At 40.2% G+C, this 17942-nt stretch overlaps 1 long non-coding RNA gene across 2 annotated transcripts; it reads right to left on the reverse strand.

Annotated features, from left to right (window-relative positions):
- Positions 1-11563: 11563 nt before the first annotated feature.
- LOC123961182 lies at positions 11564-16780 on the reverse strand. Of its 2 annotated transcripts, XR_006822678.1 has the most exons (5): positions 16652-16780; positions 16046-16211; positions 14864-15160; positions 12864-13740; positions 11564-12742 (listed from the first exon to the last, which is right to left on the reverse strand). It is a non-coding gene; the product is annotated as an uncharacterized LOC123961182 (long non-coding RNA). The 2 variants fall into 2 exon arrangements; XR_006822677.1 differs by having other exon boundaries at positions 12864-15160.
- Positions 16781-17942: the final 1162 nt, after the last annotated feature.

Consider the following 17942-nt stretch of genomic DNA (forward strand, 5'->3'; position numbering starts at 1 on the left):
TGAGTATTTTCTTTTTATGGGGGTTTATACTTTTACTCCCATTAATTTCAAATCCTTATTGTATTTACTGTTAATTATCTGTTACAAGTTGCAAGTTGAAAGCAGCGCCTTAGTTTGTTCTGTGCCGCTCTGACTTGTTTCAGATGGTTGCGTAACTTTCTGAGCCAAAATTTCAATCTTGCCCAAAATGAGACATTGGTTTGACCTCATCGTGGGCCAAGAGGAAAAGTCAAGGGACCACTAAAGTCAGCAGGATTCATCTTCTGCGGAAAATGAATTTCTGTACCAAATTTCCTCAAGGCTTGTTGAGACAGCATGGATAGCGACAACTCTCAAGGTGACTGAGAAAATATGTTTTCAGGGCTTTTAAGGTGTGAGGACATGAAACTGGCCAGGTGTGTCTTCATCCTGACTTATTCATTAGGCATTGGAAATTACAGTTTATCCTGAAGGGAAACTGAATGTGTGCGCCAAACTTCATGACAATACATCCAGTAGTTGTTGAGACATTTCACTCAGAATCACAAAAATCTATCTCATGGGGGCGCTAGAGAAAATACCAGTAACAATTCATTGTGGGGCTAGGGGAAAAGTTAGAGAAACACCATAGTCAGTATAGTTCTTCTTTAAGAAGCCCTCCTGTTCTCCACTCATTACCTGTATTAACTGCACCTGTTTGAACTCGTTACCTTTACAAAAGACACCTGTCCACACACTCAATCAAACAGATTCCAACTTCTCCACAATGGCCAAGACCAGAGAGCTGTGTAAGGACATCAGGGATAAAATTGTAGACCTGCACATGGCTGGGTTGATCTACAGGACAATAGGCAAGCAGCTTGGTGAGAAGGCAACAACTGTTGGCGCAATTATTAGAAAATGGAAGAAGTTCAAGATGACGGTCAATCTCCCTCAGTCTGGGGCTCCATGCAAGATCTCACCTCGTGGGGCATCAGTGATCATAAGGAAGGTGAGGGATCAGCCCAGAACTACACGGCAGGACCTGGTCAATGACCTGAAGAGAGCTGGGACCACAGTCTCAAAGAAAACCATTAGTAACACACTACGCTGTCATGGATTAAAATCTAGGTCCTCCTGCTCAAACCAGAACATGTCCAGGCCCGTCTGAAGTTTGCCAATGACCATCTGGATGATCCAGAGGAGGAATGGGAGACGGTCATGTGGTCCGATGAGATAAAAATAGAGCTTTATGGTCTAAACTCCACTCGCCGTGTTTGGAAGTAGAAGAAGAATGAGTACAACCCAAGAACACCATCCCAACCTTGAAGCATGGAGGTGGAAACATCATTCTTTTTTACAGGAAAATTACAGGAAAACCTGCAAAATCAGCAGTGTATCAAAAACTTGCTCTCCCCACTGTACATCCCAATCAACGTGAAACTGAGCGCACATGCACGGGCCACATACCCCGCCTTGGCTCCTCCCACAAACTACTATGCAAATGACCATAAATACTCCAGCGTCACCTTCTAAGGTCCAAATAACAACAGCCAATCCTGCTGCAAAACATCTGAGTGTGAGATTGAGGTGCTGATCACTGAAGTGGAGGAGAGAAGAAATATTTCATTTGATAAATTCTGGGTATAAAGAAAAAGGGGTATCCCATAGGAAAGCAAAATCCAAGATAAGATCTCATAGTTATTTCCTTCTTTTCTCCTAGACACAAATGAGCTGCATGATTCTTATCAAATATGTCTCAGTTTTCTCATATTGGTCTCAGGAGCAAAAACCCATCTCTGTCTTACTCTGATCAAAAGATGCGACCTCTACATTATCTTAAATAAGTGTAATTTCAGTCTCCAGAATGTGGGTCAGAAAAAAAGCTCCAAGATATTTCTCAACCCACTTAGGGGTTATTTTACTCAAGTACTTTACTTACGTGAAATGTTGAGATTGAGTATTTTCTTTTTATGGGGGTTTATACTTTTACTCCCATTAATTTCAAATCCTTATTGTATTTACTGTTAATTATCTGTTACAAGTTACTGAGAAAAATAAAATAAATTTTGACATGGAAAATATTGAACTTTCAAATGTCATGCTTTCCAATTGGTTAAGGTAGTCACAGCAAACATAACTGGAACACCCAATACTTTGACATGATGTTTAGAGATTAATTCATTAATGACCGAATGCACACAAGAACTGAGATACAACATGTATCTGTCATACAGAATAAGCACTTTTACTTTTGATACTTAAGTATATTCACTATGGAATACTTTTATACCTTTTACTTGAGTAGATTTTTGAGGACTTTAATTGTGGATATGGTATTTCTCCTCTTTTAAGTAAAGGAAACTTGTACTCTATTTAAAGACAATCAGTCCTTCACTGTTAATTTCACCTAGATGGCGCAGAGGCAGTGTTGTTGCCCTTTGCAACAGCAGGAGCGGGGTTCAAATCCAGCTCTGGGCCTCTAACATGGTTCTCCAAGCACAGACAGTGATGTGATACAATCATCTCCCCAGAGCTCCCAACTGCTTTTTAGGAGCAATAAGCAAGACATTAATGAACTTAAAAAGATACAATAATGACATCTCATCTGTTACTTTTATTTATCCTATTGAAATCTCAATTCGGTATCCAGTTGTCTTACTTAAGTCTCAAAACCTCAATCTCTCTTCATCTCATCCTTTTCTCCTAAGGGGTTTTAGGAGCAACAATTCCGATTGGAGTGATCTCAAAAAGATACAATGATGAGATCTCATCTGTGACTTCCAATCTCCTATTGTAATCTCATTTCAGTATCAATTTATCTTACCCAAGTCTCAAAACCTCAATCTCTCTTCAGCTCATCCTTTTCTCCTAAGGGGTTTTAGGAGCAACAATTCAGATTGGAGTGATCTCAAAAAAATATACTATTGAGATCTTAGTGTTTTCTCAGGAGTTAAAGACTATTCTGAGCAAAAGATTTCTCTGTATTGCATGTGTCTGAATGGCTATGAAGATCTGCATGGAATCAGATGCTGTTTTAAATAGGAGGGACAGTTAAAATAAACACATTTGAAGATAAACTGAACCAGGTGGAATTGCCTTCTTGATTTAGGTTGCAACCAGTTTAGTGATTCATACATTAAACAGTGATGAGTTCTATAAGGACACCTCAAGACAAATCTACAAAGTGAGTTAACTACAACATTAAGGGGCATTAAATTAGCGTTGGTGGTATTCCGGTAAACAATGTCAGCATTATCAATAATAGGCAGCATCATCTGAGAAATTATTCTTTTTCTGACAGGAAGAGTGAAACAATTAATAGTCAGTTTAGACAGCCATATGATCATTAAATAAAGATGTCAATATGTGGTTTAAATGAAAGTTCAGGGTCAATCCAAGGTCCAAGATATTTGAATGAGTCAACCTTCTCAAGGAGGGTCCTGTTAACAACATTAATTTGTATGTCAGTGGAGTATACATGACTATGTCGAGTTCGAAACAACATGCAACATGACCTCTTTCTATTCAGTATAAGTTTGTTACTATGAAGCCATTTTTGTAACAGGTTGAAGTCAGATTGTAAGGAATTCTGAATTTGTAGTAAATCTGAGTTGGAGATATAAATAACAGTGTCATCAGCATAAAGATGAACAAAAGAATTAGAGCACATTTGAGGTAAGTCGTCAATAAAAATAGTAAAAAGAAGTGGTCCTAAGGTGGAGCCTTGTGGAACACCCTTATCTATTAGTAGATAGTCGGACTGGCAGCCCTGAAAAACGACACACTGACGTCTGCTATGAAGGTATAAGTTAAACCTAAGAAGTTTGATTCAAAACAATGGGATAGAGCTTTTCAAGAAGAAGATAGTGATCAACTAAATCAAAAGCCTTAGTAAATCAATAAAGCCTGCACCTGTGAATTGGGATTTATCAAAGGATGAGAACACATCATTTGTGAACTTCAGTAGAGCTGTAGTCGTGGAAAAATTAGGTCTAAAACCAGATTGTGACGGAGATAAAAAGATTGACACATCACATCTATCACCACCTTTGAAAAAAGGGGTAACTCTTGCACATTTCCATATGGAGGGGCTTGCACAAGTAGATAAAGATAAGTTAAATAAGTCCGGAAGAGGAAGAGGATACATTACTACATGAGCAGCAAGTTTCACAAAGTTTGCTTCTATACCGTCAGGACCCGCATTACTGTTTTCTTTTAGCTCACAAATGGCATGAAAAACATCAATTGGAAAGATTTTACTAAAAGAAAAAGAACTATTAGTATTAGTTAAGTTTGAGGTACCAGCCATCTCATAGGAGTCAAAGTGATGGCAAACACAAATGGAAAATAAATACTGATTAAAAGCCTCAGAAATAAGTACTGGGTCTGAAATAATTTCATTATTTATTTTTATCAGATTTATAAAGCTCTATAAATCTAATAAAAATAAATAATGAAATTATTTTATTTTGTTTTAAAAGAATGTGATTCAAATGATTCCAGAACTGTCTAGTAGTGTTGTGTCGGTCAAAGAACCTTTCGTTCATAAGACCTAATCGTGTGTATGATTCGGGAGGAACGGGTTGTCTCAGTGAGTGATTCGTTAATTTTCACTCATGTGTGAAGGATCTTGGACTCTTACGTTCACTCGTCACACGGCAGCTGCATGACATTTTATAAAGCATAACGTTATTACAGCGCAGTGATGTTGTGCTAAGTTATAGTTTTAACACAGCCGTACCGTAACTTTAGTCCTGCTAGTGTTGACCATTACAGCTAACAGGTGATGACAGTTGTTCTGGGTCCGCTCCACTTCAGAGCCCTGACAGGGTTCTACCAGGAGCAAAATTACCTCAGAGGGCGTCTCCTCTCCAAAACAAACAGACCCGGTCATTAAAACACAGCCCCGTAGAAACAATAGCGTTAGCCCCGTAAACAGCTAACAGCTGATCCAGGTCTGCCAGAGAACTCCACGTAACTTTTTCTTTTTATTTAACAACAGAGCTGTGCTGTTGTTTCACAGCTCGTGACTGCTGAACAACCTGCAGTGTTTGAGAGTGATGTGCTCATGTGTGTTCTGTGGCCCATTCTGTGTCCAGAACTGCCAAACTGCTGCGTTTATATGAGTTTATTTCTTTGTTCCTCTCTCTTTTCTGTGGAGTTCTTTAAGAACTTGGTGGCTTGATCCAGATTATTATTAAATTGGTTGAATTTTAATAAGAGTGTGTTTATTCATATAGTGTATCAAGCTTATTACTTCAATATATTTACAGCAAATCTGATATTAATATTTTACTCATGGATTGGGATGTTAGGCTACTGTATGAATGAGCACTTCAGAGATAATGATATAATTATATACATAAGCCTTTATATGGCTGGTCTGGTTGTATACTCGGGAAAGATTGTGAAAACGGAAGGATTTAGCTGGAGTAGTGGTGATTATATATTGACAACATATTTCTGTGGTTTTTACATGGTTTGAATTTGGTTGTGGACACAGGGGGGTTTATATAATGATGATATACAGTAATCAAGAGGTGAATTTGTCAAATAAAGCAAGCCAGGCAGCCTTCCGTGTTTGAGAACGGCGCTGTTTTTTAATCGCCCACTAGAGGGCTGCAGCGCTACAATAACCAGCTTAGTTCAAATGAACAAAATGACTCAAAAAAAGATTAGTTCATTTAATGAACGAGATTTGAATGAACGAGTCTGTCAAAAGACTCAAACTACTACTACTACTGTCTAGTGTTATGGCAGAAAATTGTGTCCTCTTACATTTAATCTTTTATGTATGTTCTTTTACTATTATTATTATCACTATCATTGTTATGTCTTACAGATATATATGTATTGTGTTTTTATCCTTAACCTTTCCTTCTTCTATACTCCTTATGTTAGTCTGTCCAAATTTACTAGGTTTTAGGAGCTGTGAGATTGTTTTGGTGTTTTCCTCCTCTTGCTGTTCCTCTCCTCTCATGGAATGTTCATTCAAGGCTGAGAGAGGATCTCTGTTCCCCAAATCATAGAAACCTAGTCTGTGTAAGTGATGATGTATCCCTTTGGTCGGGGCCAGACGCCCGAAGCCGCCTTAGGCGGCAGGTCTCTGGACCAGCTGTATATGTGTTTTAGTACTTCTCTGTTTATTCTCTTTTGTTAAATAAATTTTTCAAAGACAACGGTTCTTTGCTCAACCCCTCACCAGGAATATAATTTCCACGACATCTAGGATTACGAAAATCTTGAGAGAAACTATCTTTATAGTAATTGGATTTGGCGTTTCTGAAATTATCCCAGTCTCAAGATTTTCGTAATCCTAGATGTCGTGGAAATTATATATATATGAGCAAAGAACCGTTGTCTTTATCCGTTTGTTTAAAAAGACTTATTAGATTAGAGCTGATCCAGGGTAAATGCCCGCCTTTGACTCTACTTGTTTTCAGGGGAGCATGTTTATCAATTACATTAGTAATTTCCGAATTTCCATGCATCATCAACATAAGGAATTAACTGAAATCTCTCCCACCTGATTGCAATTAGGTCCTGAATAAAACGATGAACATTAATGTTCTCACATTGCCTCGATTTCCACTGCTAATTAAATTTCTATCATTACAGGAGGAACGATCAAGCCAATTCCTACTGAAGTCTTCCAAGATAATAATTTCATTATGCCTCTGAAGAGAGCTAATAGTTGACTAAATACATTTTATAGTCACTTGCAGAAGATGGAGGCCTATATATGTTACCAATTGTTAGATGTTTATTATCATGAAAAGTAATATTAATAAAAATACTTTCAAAATTAACTGGTTCTACATTAGGAATAACACACTCTAGGTTCACAGCAACATAAGTGGAGGCACATGCAAAAGAAAGAAAAGCACCGAGGGTCCAGTACTAATAATAATATTTTTTTTGTCAATTGACATCCTTAAATCATAAATCATAATCCTTCCATATTTGATAGTCAAGCCTACAATTTAGCACTTTGCAACAGCAGCGGCTACTGGAGTTTACGACATAGTTAACGGCAAACAAAATAGGGCTGCAGTGACAGTAAGCTCAAACACAAGATAACATGGCATCTGTGGCCAAAAACAAAATGTTGTCTCTACCAATGAGTACAGTTACACTCAGTAGTAGTCAACAAATCACCCCGGGGCAGCTTGATGCGATCAGTACGATCAATCAGGTAGGAGTTGTCCTTTTCTAGTGTTTTAACTTGTGTCAGATCCTGCATATCATCCTCATTGGAACTCACTCTCTGCTCAAACTCCTTCACATGTTTGCCAAGTATAGTGACAGAGCATTAAATTTGGTTTAGTCTCAGATTGAGTGTCCAGTTTCAAGTCCAGATGGGAAATCATCTCAGTCTTAATTTGCTGCATCCTTTCCCATATTGTTTGGAGGGAGATTGGATCATGAGTCATTGTGAGTTGACTCCACTCCTTCCACAGAAGTGAGTGGGAAAGTATCCAACTTGTATTTTAGAGAGACCTCAGATACCTTAGATTATTGTCAATAAATAAAAGTAGAAAATATACCTCACATGAACCTTACTTGACAAAAGTTTGAGCAAGCAGGCTTCAGCTTCTTAGGCACACTCATTTTGTTGCCATCTTGTGATTTGTCTTTTGCATTCTGTATTTGTGTTTATAGGACCCTCTTGAAAATGAGAGGATGCATCTCAAGAGGCTATCCTTAAATAAATTCAAATTCATACAGGCTATTGTTGATCCCATCAGACACACACCTGTTGGCTCCCGCTGCTATCAGCCGACTGCCAGAAACAGAGGGTATAGCCTACTTGTATTTGTACCAGTATGACACGGTTCCGCCAGGTTGGTCTGTGAAATGCTGGTTCCAGTTCAGCACACAGATCCAAGAGCACGACTCTAGGGAATCTAAATCGAAGTATTAGCCAGTCATCATCATGGGCCAGGAAATCTTAATGAACACTCTCTACTCCTTCCACTCGTGTTTTCCTCTGCAGTGCCATAGCACAGCCATGTAGCATTACGCACGAGTGTCACGCAGTGTTGGTATATTTACAGCAATCATACAGAGTATGCTTCACACTTTGCCAAAATGATGGCTTCAGTCAGTGGTATCCCCCACCCTGGGAAATCATTTGAAGATTGAGGTTTAACAAGTGAACACATTCTTAAATGTTGGTTTTTCTGATTATCCTGCATTAATAGGGCTGATGATAAGGATGGAGAGTAGCGATTATGGGAGAGCTGAGAGGGAAAGCTTATAGTTAGGGCTGGCTCAGGTGAGTCCTGAACCATCCCTTAGTTATGCTGCAATAGGCCTAGACTGCTGGGGGTGGATTTCCCATGATGTACTGTGCTCCTCTCTCCTCTTCTTTCTCTCCCTCTGTATGCAACCTCATTTCATTAATGCATGTTACTAACTTGACTTCTCCCCTTTTCCGTAGTCTTGTGCTTTCTCGTCCCTCTCCTCTCTCCTCCTATCACTTCCTGCAGGTGTTTCTGGCTCTGGAGCTGTGGAGTCTGGATCTGTGGTTGCGAGTCACCTGCTGCCCCCGTGTTCAAGAGTTCAAGATTTTGCACCATGGCCCACACATTCTCACTTCAAATTCATTTATATAGGTAGTAACCTTTTTGTGCTTAGGCAGCATTTATACATGAGCCCCCAGGTGTGTCTTCATCCTGAAAGCACGTCAGTCCACATTTGACTTGTTCACTAAGCGTCGGTGGTTCATTGGTAGAATTCTCAAAGCCACGGATGCCAAGTGAGAATTCCACCAGAAAGTGGGTGTGTCTGCCCACACGGGACAGCTTTTTCAAGCATTGGTGGTTCAATGGTAGAATTCTCGCCTGCCATGCGGGGGCAAGTAGTAATTTACAGCCAATCAGATAGCAGCATTTTCTGGTTGCTGTCCAAGGTGCTGAACAACTTTTGAAATTTTAGAAAAGATTATCTGGATGCAGGTCCGAATCCCATTTAGGGCTGTTATCAAAGACAAATGACTTAATGATTTCTATTTTTAAGAAAGAGATGTGTATCCCACTTTGCTGTTCACTTCTGATTATTATTATAATGTGTTAGTACTTCAAATATATGTATATATTTGCTTAGTGTGTAAGCTTCAGATAGTTTAAAAAAGTGTCCCTTTTCACAAATCTTCATTATTTCTAATGATTGTAGTTGTATTTTAATGTTTTGTGAATAAACTAAACTGGACTGAACTAAACTGAACTGAGCTCGGAATCATTCAATTCAATTCAATTTTATTTATATAGCGCCAAATCACAACAACAGTTATCTCACAGCGCTTTTCATAAAAGAGCAGGTCTAGACCATACTCTGTGATGATATTTACAGAAGCCCAACAGTTCCCACCAAGAGCAAGCACTAGGCGACAGAGGCAAGGAAAAACTTCCTTTTAAGAGGCAGAAACCTCGAGCAGAACCATGGCTCAGGGTGGGCGGCCATCTGCCTCGACCGGTTGGGGTGAAGGGGGGAGAGAGAGAGAGAGAGAGAGGGATGTAAGGAGAGAGAGAGGGGAGGGAGGCAGCCTACACAATATACACACACAGAGGTACACACAGTAAAGGTGATGTTGCTATAGACTAAATGAAAAATGGTACAGATATTTATAATAGTGTTAATGGTAACCATCGTAATGTTAATGATTATAATAACAATAATAACAATAAGACTAGCAACAATAGTCGTTGCAGCAGAGGGTGTCGAGCAGGAACACGGGGGCAGCAGGTGACCCGCAGCCACAGATCCAGACTCCATAGCTCCAGAGCCAGAAAACCTGCAGGAAGTGATAGGAGGAGAGAGGAGAGAGACGAGAAAGCACAAGACTACCAGAAAGGGGAGAAGTTGTGTTAGTAACATGCAATAATGGGATGAGGTTGCATACAGAGGGAGAGAAAGAAGAGGAGAGGAGCTCAGTGCATCATGGGAAATCCCCCGGCAGTCTAGGCCTATAGCAGCATAACTAAGGGATGGTTCAGGACTCACTTGAGCCAGCCCTAACTATAAGCTTTATCAAAGAGGAAAGTCTTAAGCCTACTCTTAAATGTGGAGATGGTGTCTGCCTCCTGAACCCAAACTGGAACCTGGTTCCACAGGAGAGGAGCTTGATAGCTGAACGCTCTGGCTCCTAGTCTACTTTTGCAGCAACAAAGACTAAAACTAACACTAAAAATAATAAAAACTAAACTAAAACTAAGCGTTTTCATAAAATAAAAATTCACGTTAAAAACTAATTAACTAAACTGAAATTGAATACAAAAAGTCAAAACGAAATAAAAATAAAAACTAAGGAAAAATCCAAAACTATAATACCCTTGGTTCTGACCTATTTTGTTGCATTCAAAATTAAATTATAAAATAAAATATTGACCGATTATTCACATCAAAAATAAACTAAGCAGTGCTTTGAAGAAGAAATCAAGTGAAACAAGTTCTATACTTAACATGAGTGTTTTATTATATCTGTTCTATCCGGTGGTCTCTCTCCTTTGTTTACCTTTCATTCTCTGCTGTTTCCCCACCCTATTGTGCCTATCTGTCTGTTTTACCCTGTGAGTCTACTTGGTTTGAAGGAGGGCGTGGCTCTCCTCTCTGGCTCCTGCACTCTGTGTCTCTACACACCTGCACATCGTTCCCAATCAAAGGCCCGTTATCAAGTCTCCAGCGGTATGCACCTTGTCTTCTGACTTTTACTTTCGTGAACTAATCCTTGTGTATTCTCCCTCGTCTCACAGATTAACTGGTACTGCCTGCCCACCTGCTTCTTTAGATTGTTTCCTTCAATAAACTCCCTTTGTACTGAGAACGTCTATCCGGCTCTGTTGTGCTTTTGGGTCCAGTTTAACGTACACACAACAATATCTACTCAAACATATGCCTTCAGTAGAATATGGAGAGTGCTAAAACAAGCATTTACAAGTCAAAAAACAACAAAAAAAGCAAATATAAACAAGTGAAATTATAACTGCTGCAAAGCAATGGGACATGGCTGGGCAGAAGTTGTGGAAACATGGTGGAAGAACAATAACTAAATACTAAGCAAAACTAGCAAGTATAAAACGAAAACAGGGTGCAGGATGAGAGAAGTGTGGCAGAAGTTAACACACAGAGAGGGATGGACTTCACATGACAGGATTCACAACCTGGATTAATTTTTATGAAAAGCTGTTTTGATTCTTCAAAACCCTGGACCCTTACAGACCAAAGGAATATAAATAATAAAGGAAGGGACACATTGGGACTTAACAAGCAGACTTAACGAGCGCTTCAAAGGTAACAGGAGTCGGCACTTCATTTTCCTTTTCATCTCTTGTACCATGCAGGTAAGGTTACACTGGTAAATCTATAAGAATAAAAGTTTGGGGCTTGTTGTTTCTGTTAAATGAACTGAACGATTGATCTGTTGAGCATCTAACCAAGGATGTGTAGCATGTTCATTTTGACATATTGATCATACGTTTAGTCTTAACATTAATATTTTTTTAACAATCTAAGCAACTAAGAAGCAGCTAAAGTGGGCGACCCAGCAGGGTTTAGGAGGTTTTATGCATCTAAAGAACTTATATAAAAACAAGACCATGTGTTTAATGGGGACCTGCGTTTATTTGTCAAAATGTGTTTGGGACTGTGCTATTAATTGTTAAAAGTTTTACAGTATTTGAAACAAATGGATGGAGCAACAGAATGCTGCAACATGAACAACACATTATTAAAATATGAAATGTATGTAAGTCTATCCACAAAACCTCAGATTTACAATTTCTTTCTCTCTGCTGCCCACCTCTCCTTTCCCACGCCATAGAATGACGGGGCTTAAAACCCTTTAGGTAATTTCATTGGTCATACTTCTGTCTTTTTATAAAGCAAGGACTTTGATTGGGCAGTAAATGTTTTTCCCAGCCACTCCTGGGAACCCTGTGTGAATGTGTTGTTCTGCCCTGTTTCAGCTCTGTGCAACAGAAATGGCACATTCTTCCCTGAGGTTGAGGCTCCGATAGTTTCCTCGTCTTCTCAGAGTTTTCCTCCACTCTGCGCTTTATTAATTGCAGTTCATGCTGAAAAAAGTCAGTCTGCGCAAACTTCTCAAAAGCCATTCTGGGATTTGTCAGTCTCTCCTTAGAATAGGCTTTAAACACTTGCCCTTGTTGATGAAAGTGATGAACTGATGATCCGTCACTTTGGTTGCGGGATTTTGGCTGCCTGCACGAGAGGAATTTTTTCGTCTGTCTGGGTTTTTGTTGCTGCTGCTGCTGTTGTGCCTGCTGATGCAGCTTTATGTCCTATACCATTTTCTGTACATTCTCCTGTGTTAGTGGATTTTCAGATGCTGGCAGCGAGACCGGATCTGCTTGATTCACAATGGCTGGTGGCAGTTCTACAACTGGGACATGAGCACTCCCTCTGTTAAACTTTGTTTGTGTCTCCAAAGGTTTTTCTGGACTGGTGTTCAGAGATGAGCTTGCGTTCAACTCTTTAGCCTGGTGTTTTATGTACTGTGTTATATGGTATTTGGTTGTGGGGTGAAGAAGACTGTTTGGATTTGTGGCAGACCGATGGACCATAGCTACGTAGTCTTGATCTACAAGCTTGAACGTGTCTTTCTGTCCATGATACTTGACTAGGAGGCCATAGATAGCCTCCTTCATTGGTGATGTCCAGCGTTTGTGGTCCAAGAAGAACACTTGTCCACCAGTCTTGATTGGTCCAGTGTGGGCACATCTTGATGAGGACTGCAATAGCAGGGGTGGAGTTTTTGAGGTTTCTGTAACAAATAAAAGCAAGTTCATTTTTATTTTACTCATATTCATTCAGCTGATGTTGATGAGTAAAACAAATCATTTACAATTTTATTTAATATACTGGTTCTAGAAGTATTAACTTACCTATTTTATCTGGAGGTTCCATGCTTCCTTGTGACAACATCTGTAGCTTAGTGATTGCAGCAGGTTTAAGTTGGGAGAACTTAAACCTCACAGTCACAACAGTGGGTGGTGCTGGGTTTGTGGATGGTGTTGGGCCAGAGGGGAGAGGCAGAAGAACAGAAGAATCATCTTTCCTTTGCACCCTATGTTTGTTCCAATCAAGTTGAACTGGATGGCACTCTGGTATTTCGCAGGACACACGAGTTGTTCCAGTAATCCAATGGGACCGGTGGAAATGATACCCCTCCTGTTGTGATGTTCCCTTGACTGGAATCCAGATTGGGACTTATACACCTTCACCAGGGACATGATTAAGCTGCAGAGTTTCCCCATACTTGTACAGGATTCCCTCTTTGATCTCAGGGTCACTGAGCCGCCCACCAAGTATGTGCACCTTCTGGATCTGCCACGTCTTTAGCATTTAGAGCATGAGTTTGTGGTCAGGTGGAAATGCTCTATCAACCAGTTCTGTTGGCAGTGGAATTCTGGTCCTACAGTGCTTTCTGGTGTGCTGGTTTGTAGGGTTTGGTGGCTGAATTCCATAGAACCGATTAGCATCTTTCAGCTTCAGTGGGTCTTCCTGATCCACGACAGAAAAGGCAGTGGAGAGAAGCTGACAAAGGTGCTGTAGAGGGGATGATGCTCTGAAGTGCACTCCTGTGTGAAACATCTCATACAGTGAAACAAATCTATCTGGACCACAATGTTGGGGTTGTACTGTGTACAGGATGCACAGGTGTTCACCAGAGTCCCATCAGTGCCCTCATAGGTGATAGACTGTGTGGTCCTCCAGGCATCCCAGTTGAGGTGTTCTCCATGGTGAAGATCGCTGCAATCCCTGAACACAAGCAGGGGAAACTGATTAGAATATGTATGATTTAGTTATGTATGACTGACAGTGATTGTGGTGTATTCAGACTGAAAGACCTGTCCAAAAGTGCCCTGCAGGAGTTTAGTGATAGCGGTCAGCTGGCACTGGCACTTATCAATAAGGCAATCAGTCAGATAGTGAGCAGAGACAGAGACTCCACACCACTCATCTGTGTTTTGATAGGCTCTGTGGTGACTGTGGTGTGTCATCCTTCCTCACAAAGTGACTAAGAGTTGTCTGCCCGTAAACCCCAGCCTCATCCCGGACATTCTGTATGCTGCAAAGGTATGCCAGATGAGCTTGTTCAAATTTAAGGTGAATCAGCTCATTCACCTGGTTTGCCATGTCTGAGGGTGACTTGCCAGTGTGCCTCAGCTCATGAAGCACAGACTTGTAAATGGACTTCTTGTAGGTTAGGAATGCTGGCAGAATGTTTGTGAACCGCTTCGGCAGTTTATCCAACCACTGAGTACTGTCAGCAAACCATATCCTGTTGCACATCCTGCAGCGAAGACGTGAAGCAAAGATGTAGTATTGCCCACTGGTGCCAACTATCACTCGAGGCCTGCCTACACCAGCTGAGACTATATCTGGCTTTATACGGAATGGGAGCGCTGATACAGTGTCACTGAGTTCTGGCTGTGGAGGGAGACACCATAATGAAAGCACATTTCCTGGCTTGAGCATATGGTGGAATCCAGGCCACAGTCCCAGAGATTGGAGATCTGTCCTCATCCACACTTCTGATGATAAGAACAGGTCCAACTACTTATATCTGATTTAATGCAGTCTTAACATCTGAGTCCCTGAAAAACTGGATAAAGGCTGCATAGCCATCAGCCTTGCTTTCCCACAACTCCCGCCAGGTGCTCTCGGTAAGAATGCCAAAGCCAACCAGCTGGTCATCCTCTGAGGCTGCTCGAGCAGCGGGCTTTTCTGACTCATAAGATAGAAGTCTTTGGATTTCGTCAAAGCTGCAGGCATTACCCACAAAGGACAATAAACTGGCCTTACTCTGCCCCTCAGTCTTTAACACTCCTGCAGCCTATTCTTTCTCTGTGTGCTTGATGAGGTAGATTGTGTAGCTTACATTGTTTTCCAAAAGCCACCGGAAGGATTTTCCCTTATATTCACCAAACTGCAGAATGTAGTCCCCCAGCACCTCTGTCCTGTCTGAGGCATCCCCTCCTCTCTGACAGACCACAGTCAGGGCATTTTGTTTGACTATGTCCTCCCACAGAGGTGCAGACCTGTCCTGCAGAGAAGGATTGTCCATGAGCAGCTTAGCTGCATCAGTTGGATGCTGCAGAAGGTACCCCAGAGGTCCCTTGTGGAAAACAATTTTGATCCTCCCAGGAAAAAAACTGATAGATTTTTGCCTGCTGGCCTGTGACATATGAGAAAAATAACAGTATATATTAAACATACACATGTTCTTAATCCTTACATAATTTTGGGTTAAAATAGGACCCTTCTTGACTTTTGAGAACAGTATAAACAACAAATTATGTTCTTTTAGCCTAAAAATTGACAATATTTCCTGAAGTGACCCAAAATATACATTCTTTTATTGGCTTTAACTTTAATTTCAGACGCAGGGTACATGACAAAAATATTACTATTATAAACACACATTCAAAATACAACACATACTTTAAAGATAAAAATTAAACATTGCCACATTATGTAAAAGACAGTTACCCCTGTTTCCACAGAGGTGACTTGTACTGTATGACAGTAAGAATAGGATTTGACAGTAGCATGATAATGGCGTTCTGAGAATCATCCAGTCAACAGATCAGTAGAGACTAGAAAGACTCTTGCCTTACAAAATAAGTGACTTGCACTAGTCATTATAGGCAATTGAAGCCCATTGCTGCTCCACATTTTTGTATAGCAGCTATATTTACAAATACATATATATGTGCACAAACACACTATTTGTAGCTTAGTTATTAAAATACCATACTTGGTTACCATACAATGTCATTCGTAAAGCTATAATATAAATACCTCAGATATTTATTAGCTCATTCAATGCAAGTTTGTAAATATGTTGATATTCTTGTTTTGACAGTGAGTTATTTATTTTTGCCTTGTCCCCTTCCCTTTGAATAAATTTGAACTGAGAAACGTTAACCAGATGTGCCGCAAACAGAAAAGCCCAAGTCGATGTCGTTTAATATACAAAGCTCCGAAATTCCCAAGACAACTCAGATATCTGCTCATTTTTATCTAGTTCTTAGTCAAAAAGATACAAAAAGTCGCTTACCTTTGTTGGACAAAACTAACAGTACGAAGTTGTTGCTGTTGACGACATCTCTGTTCTTCTCCAGTCACCGAATGAAAACTTGACGAAGCAAGCCGGAGCTGAGGCGGTCACAGCGCCACAAAGCGACAGTGGCCGAAAGCCGCATTACATCCGTAGAGGTTTAACACTACCATAGAGATAGAATGGAAAATGGATTAGGAATTCTCGGCCGCCGCGCGGGAGGCCCGGGTTCGATTCCCAGCCAATGCAGAGACAGTTTTAACTTTTTCACATACCAGCAGAAACCACTCAGCTATGAACGATAACCTAACGGCAAACTTGCACAACATGATACATCAACAACTGATCACAAATTCCTTGCTTAATTGTATGCATTGTTACAAGAACAAGGTTCGGATCCAGCCATCATCTTCTGCGGACAACGAATTTCTGTACCAAATTTCCTCAAGGCTTGTTGAGACAGCATGGATAGCGACAACTCTCAAGGTGACTGAGAAAATATGTTTTAAGGGCTTTTAAGGTGTGAGGACATGAAACAGGCCAGGTGTAAAGGAAGGAAGGGAAACATGCAAACATAAATGCAAAAGTTTGTTGTTATCTACTCACTGTAGGAGGACAAGAGGAAGCCAGTGTTGATCTTTTTGGTGTCACTGAAGTTTGGCTCAATCTCCTTCCCGCTGGCATCAAATTTCCTTTGATGGATGAGGCTGGGTTTTATGTACAGCACATAGAAACGGACCTGCCAACAGATTAATAAAAGAAACAAAAACAAAGTTTGGCTTGTCTTTTGTCTATCTGTGTTTATGTTTAGTCTGACCAAAATACTAAAACTGATAAAGATTTGAGCACTCCTCGCAACAAATGAGTAGATTTTTTTCCTTTAAAGCATAAATGGAGCAAAAGCTTTCAGAGTTTCTGCCACAGTTTTTGGCACATGGTGAATGACCTGTTTATACTGTTCAATAAAAACGAAGACAAGACAAGACCAAAGGCCTGTACTATGAAGTGAGGTAACTGGCTCATTCAGGTAACTTCAGGAGTAACTTTGTGACGTCAGGTGTAACTTCACTAACTCGTACTATGAAGAGTGGATACGTTTTTCCTGAGGTATGCTGTCATGGCAATTTACACTGCACCTCTAACCTGCTCCATGCAGGTTATCTTTGTGGTTAACTAAATGTTACCCTTTATACGTGAATAGGGTATTGTAAGTGTAGACTACACACTACCTTTGTACTCTTTGTTAATGATAAGAACTCTAAAGCTGATGATACACGGAGCAACTTTTAGAGCAATAGTGCAGGGCAACGTTGCCATCAATGATAATGAGTAAAGATTACTACCGTAATCCACTTCCCCCACCATTCCGCCACCCGCCCCGCACCACCCCTATCTGTTCAAAACATAGCCGGACTAGCAAGATTGCCCAGCAACATTGCTCAAAAAGTTGCCCCGTATATCATATCCTTTAGTACACCACTTTATAGAATAGTTTTATATTTCATCCTGACTTGTTGCCACATGCACTTTCCACCGGCGTTGCAGCTGAAATGAGTGTTAGAAATAAGTTATTAGCATTAGAATTACATTCAAACAGCCCTGAAGCCTAGGCGCTTTAGATGTAGATCTTACTTAAATAACAAGTCAATTTCTGAGATGCAGCCCATGTGTATATTTAAATAGTTTTCACATATTTAGATTGACTCTTTTATGTGTCCAAAAAATAGGGAAGAGAGGTAATAAACTATGAAAAAACTTTCCAAGAAGTGGTAAATTTACAAGAAAAAAAGTCAACAAATTGTCACAAATTTATGAGAAAAAATTGATTTTCTTCTCAATAGGCCCAATTCACTGGTGCCGTAGAATGCTCATTTTCAGGTTCATACTTGTATTTACG

The sequence above is a fragment of the Micropterus dolomieu genome, linkage group LG22 (assembly GCF_021292245.1).
Source record: "Micropterus dolomieu isolate WLL.071019.BEF.003 ecotype Adirondacks linkage group LG22, ASM2129224v1, whole genome shotgun sequence".
Lineage (NCBI taxonomy): Eukaryota > Metazoa > Chordata > Actinopteri > Centrarchiformes > Centrarchidae > Micropterus > Micropterus dolomieu.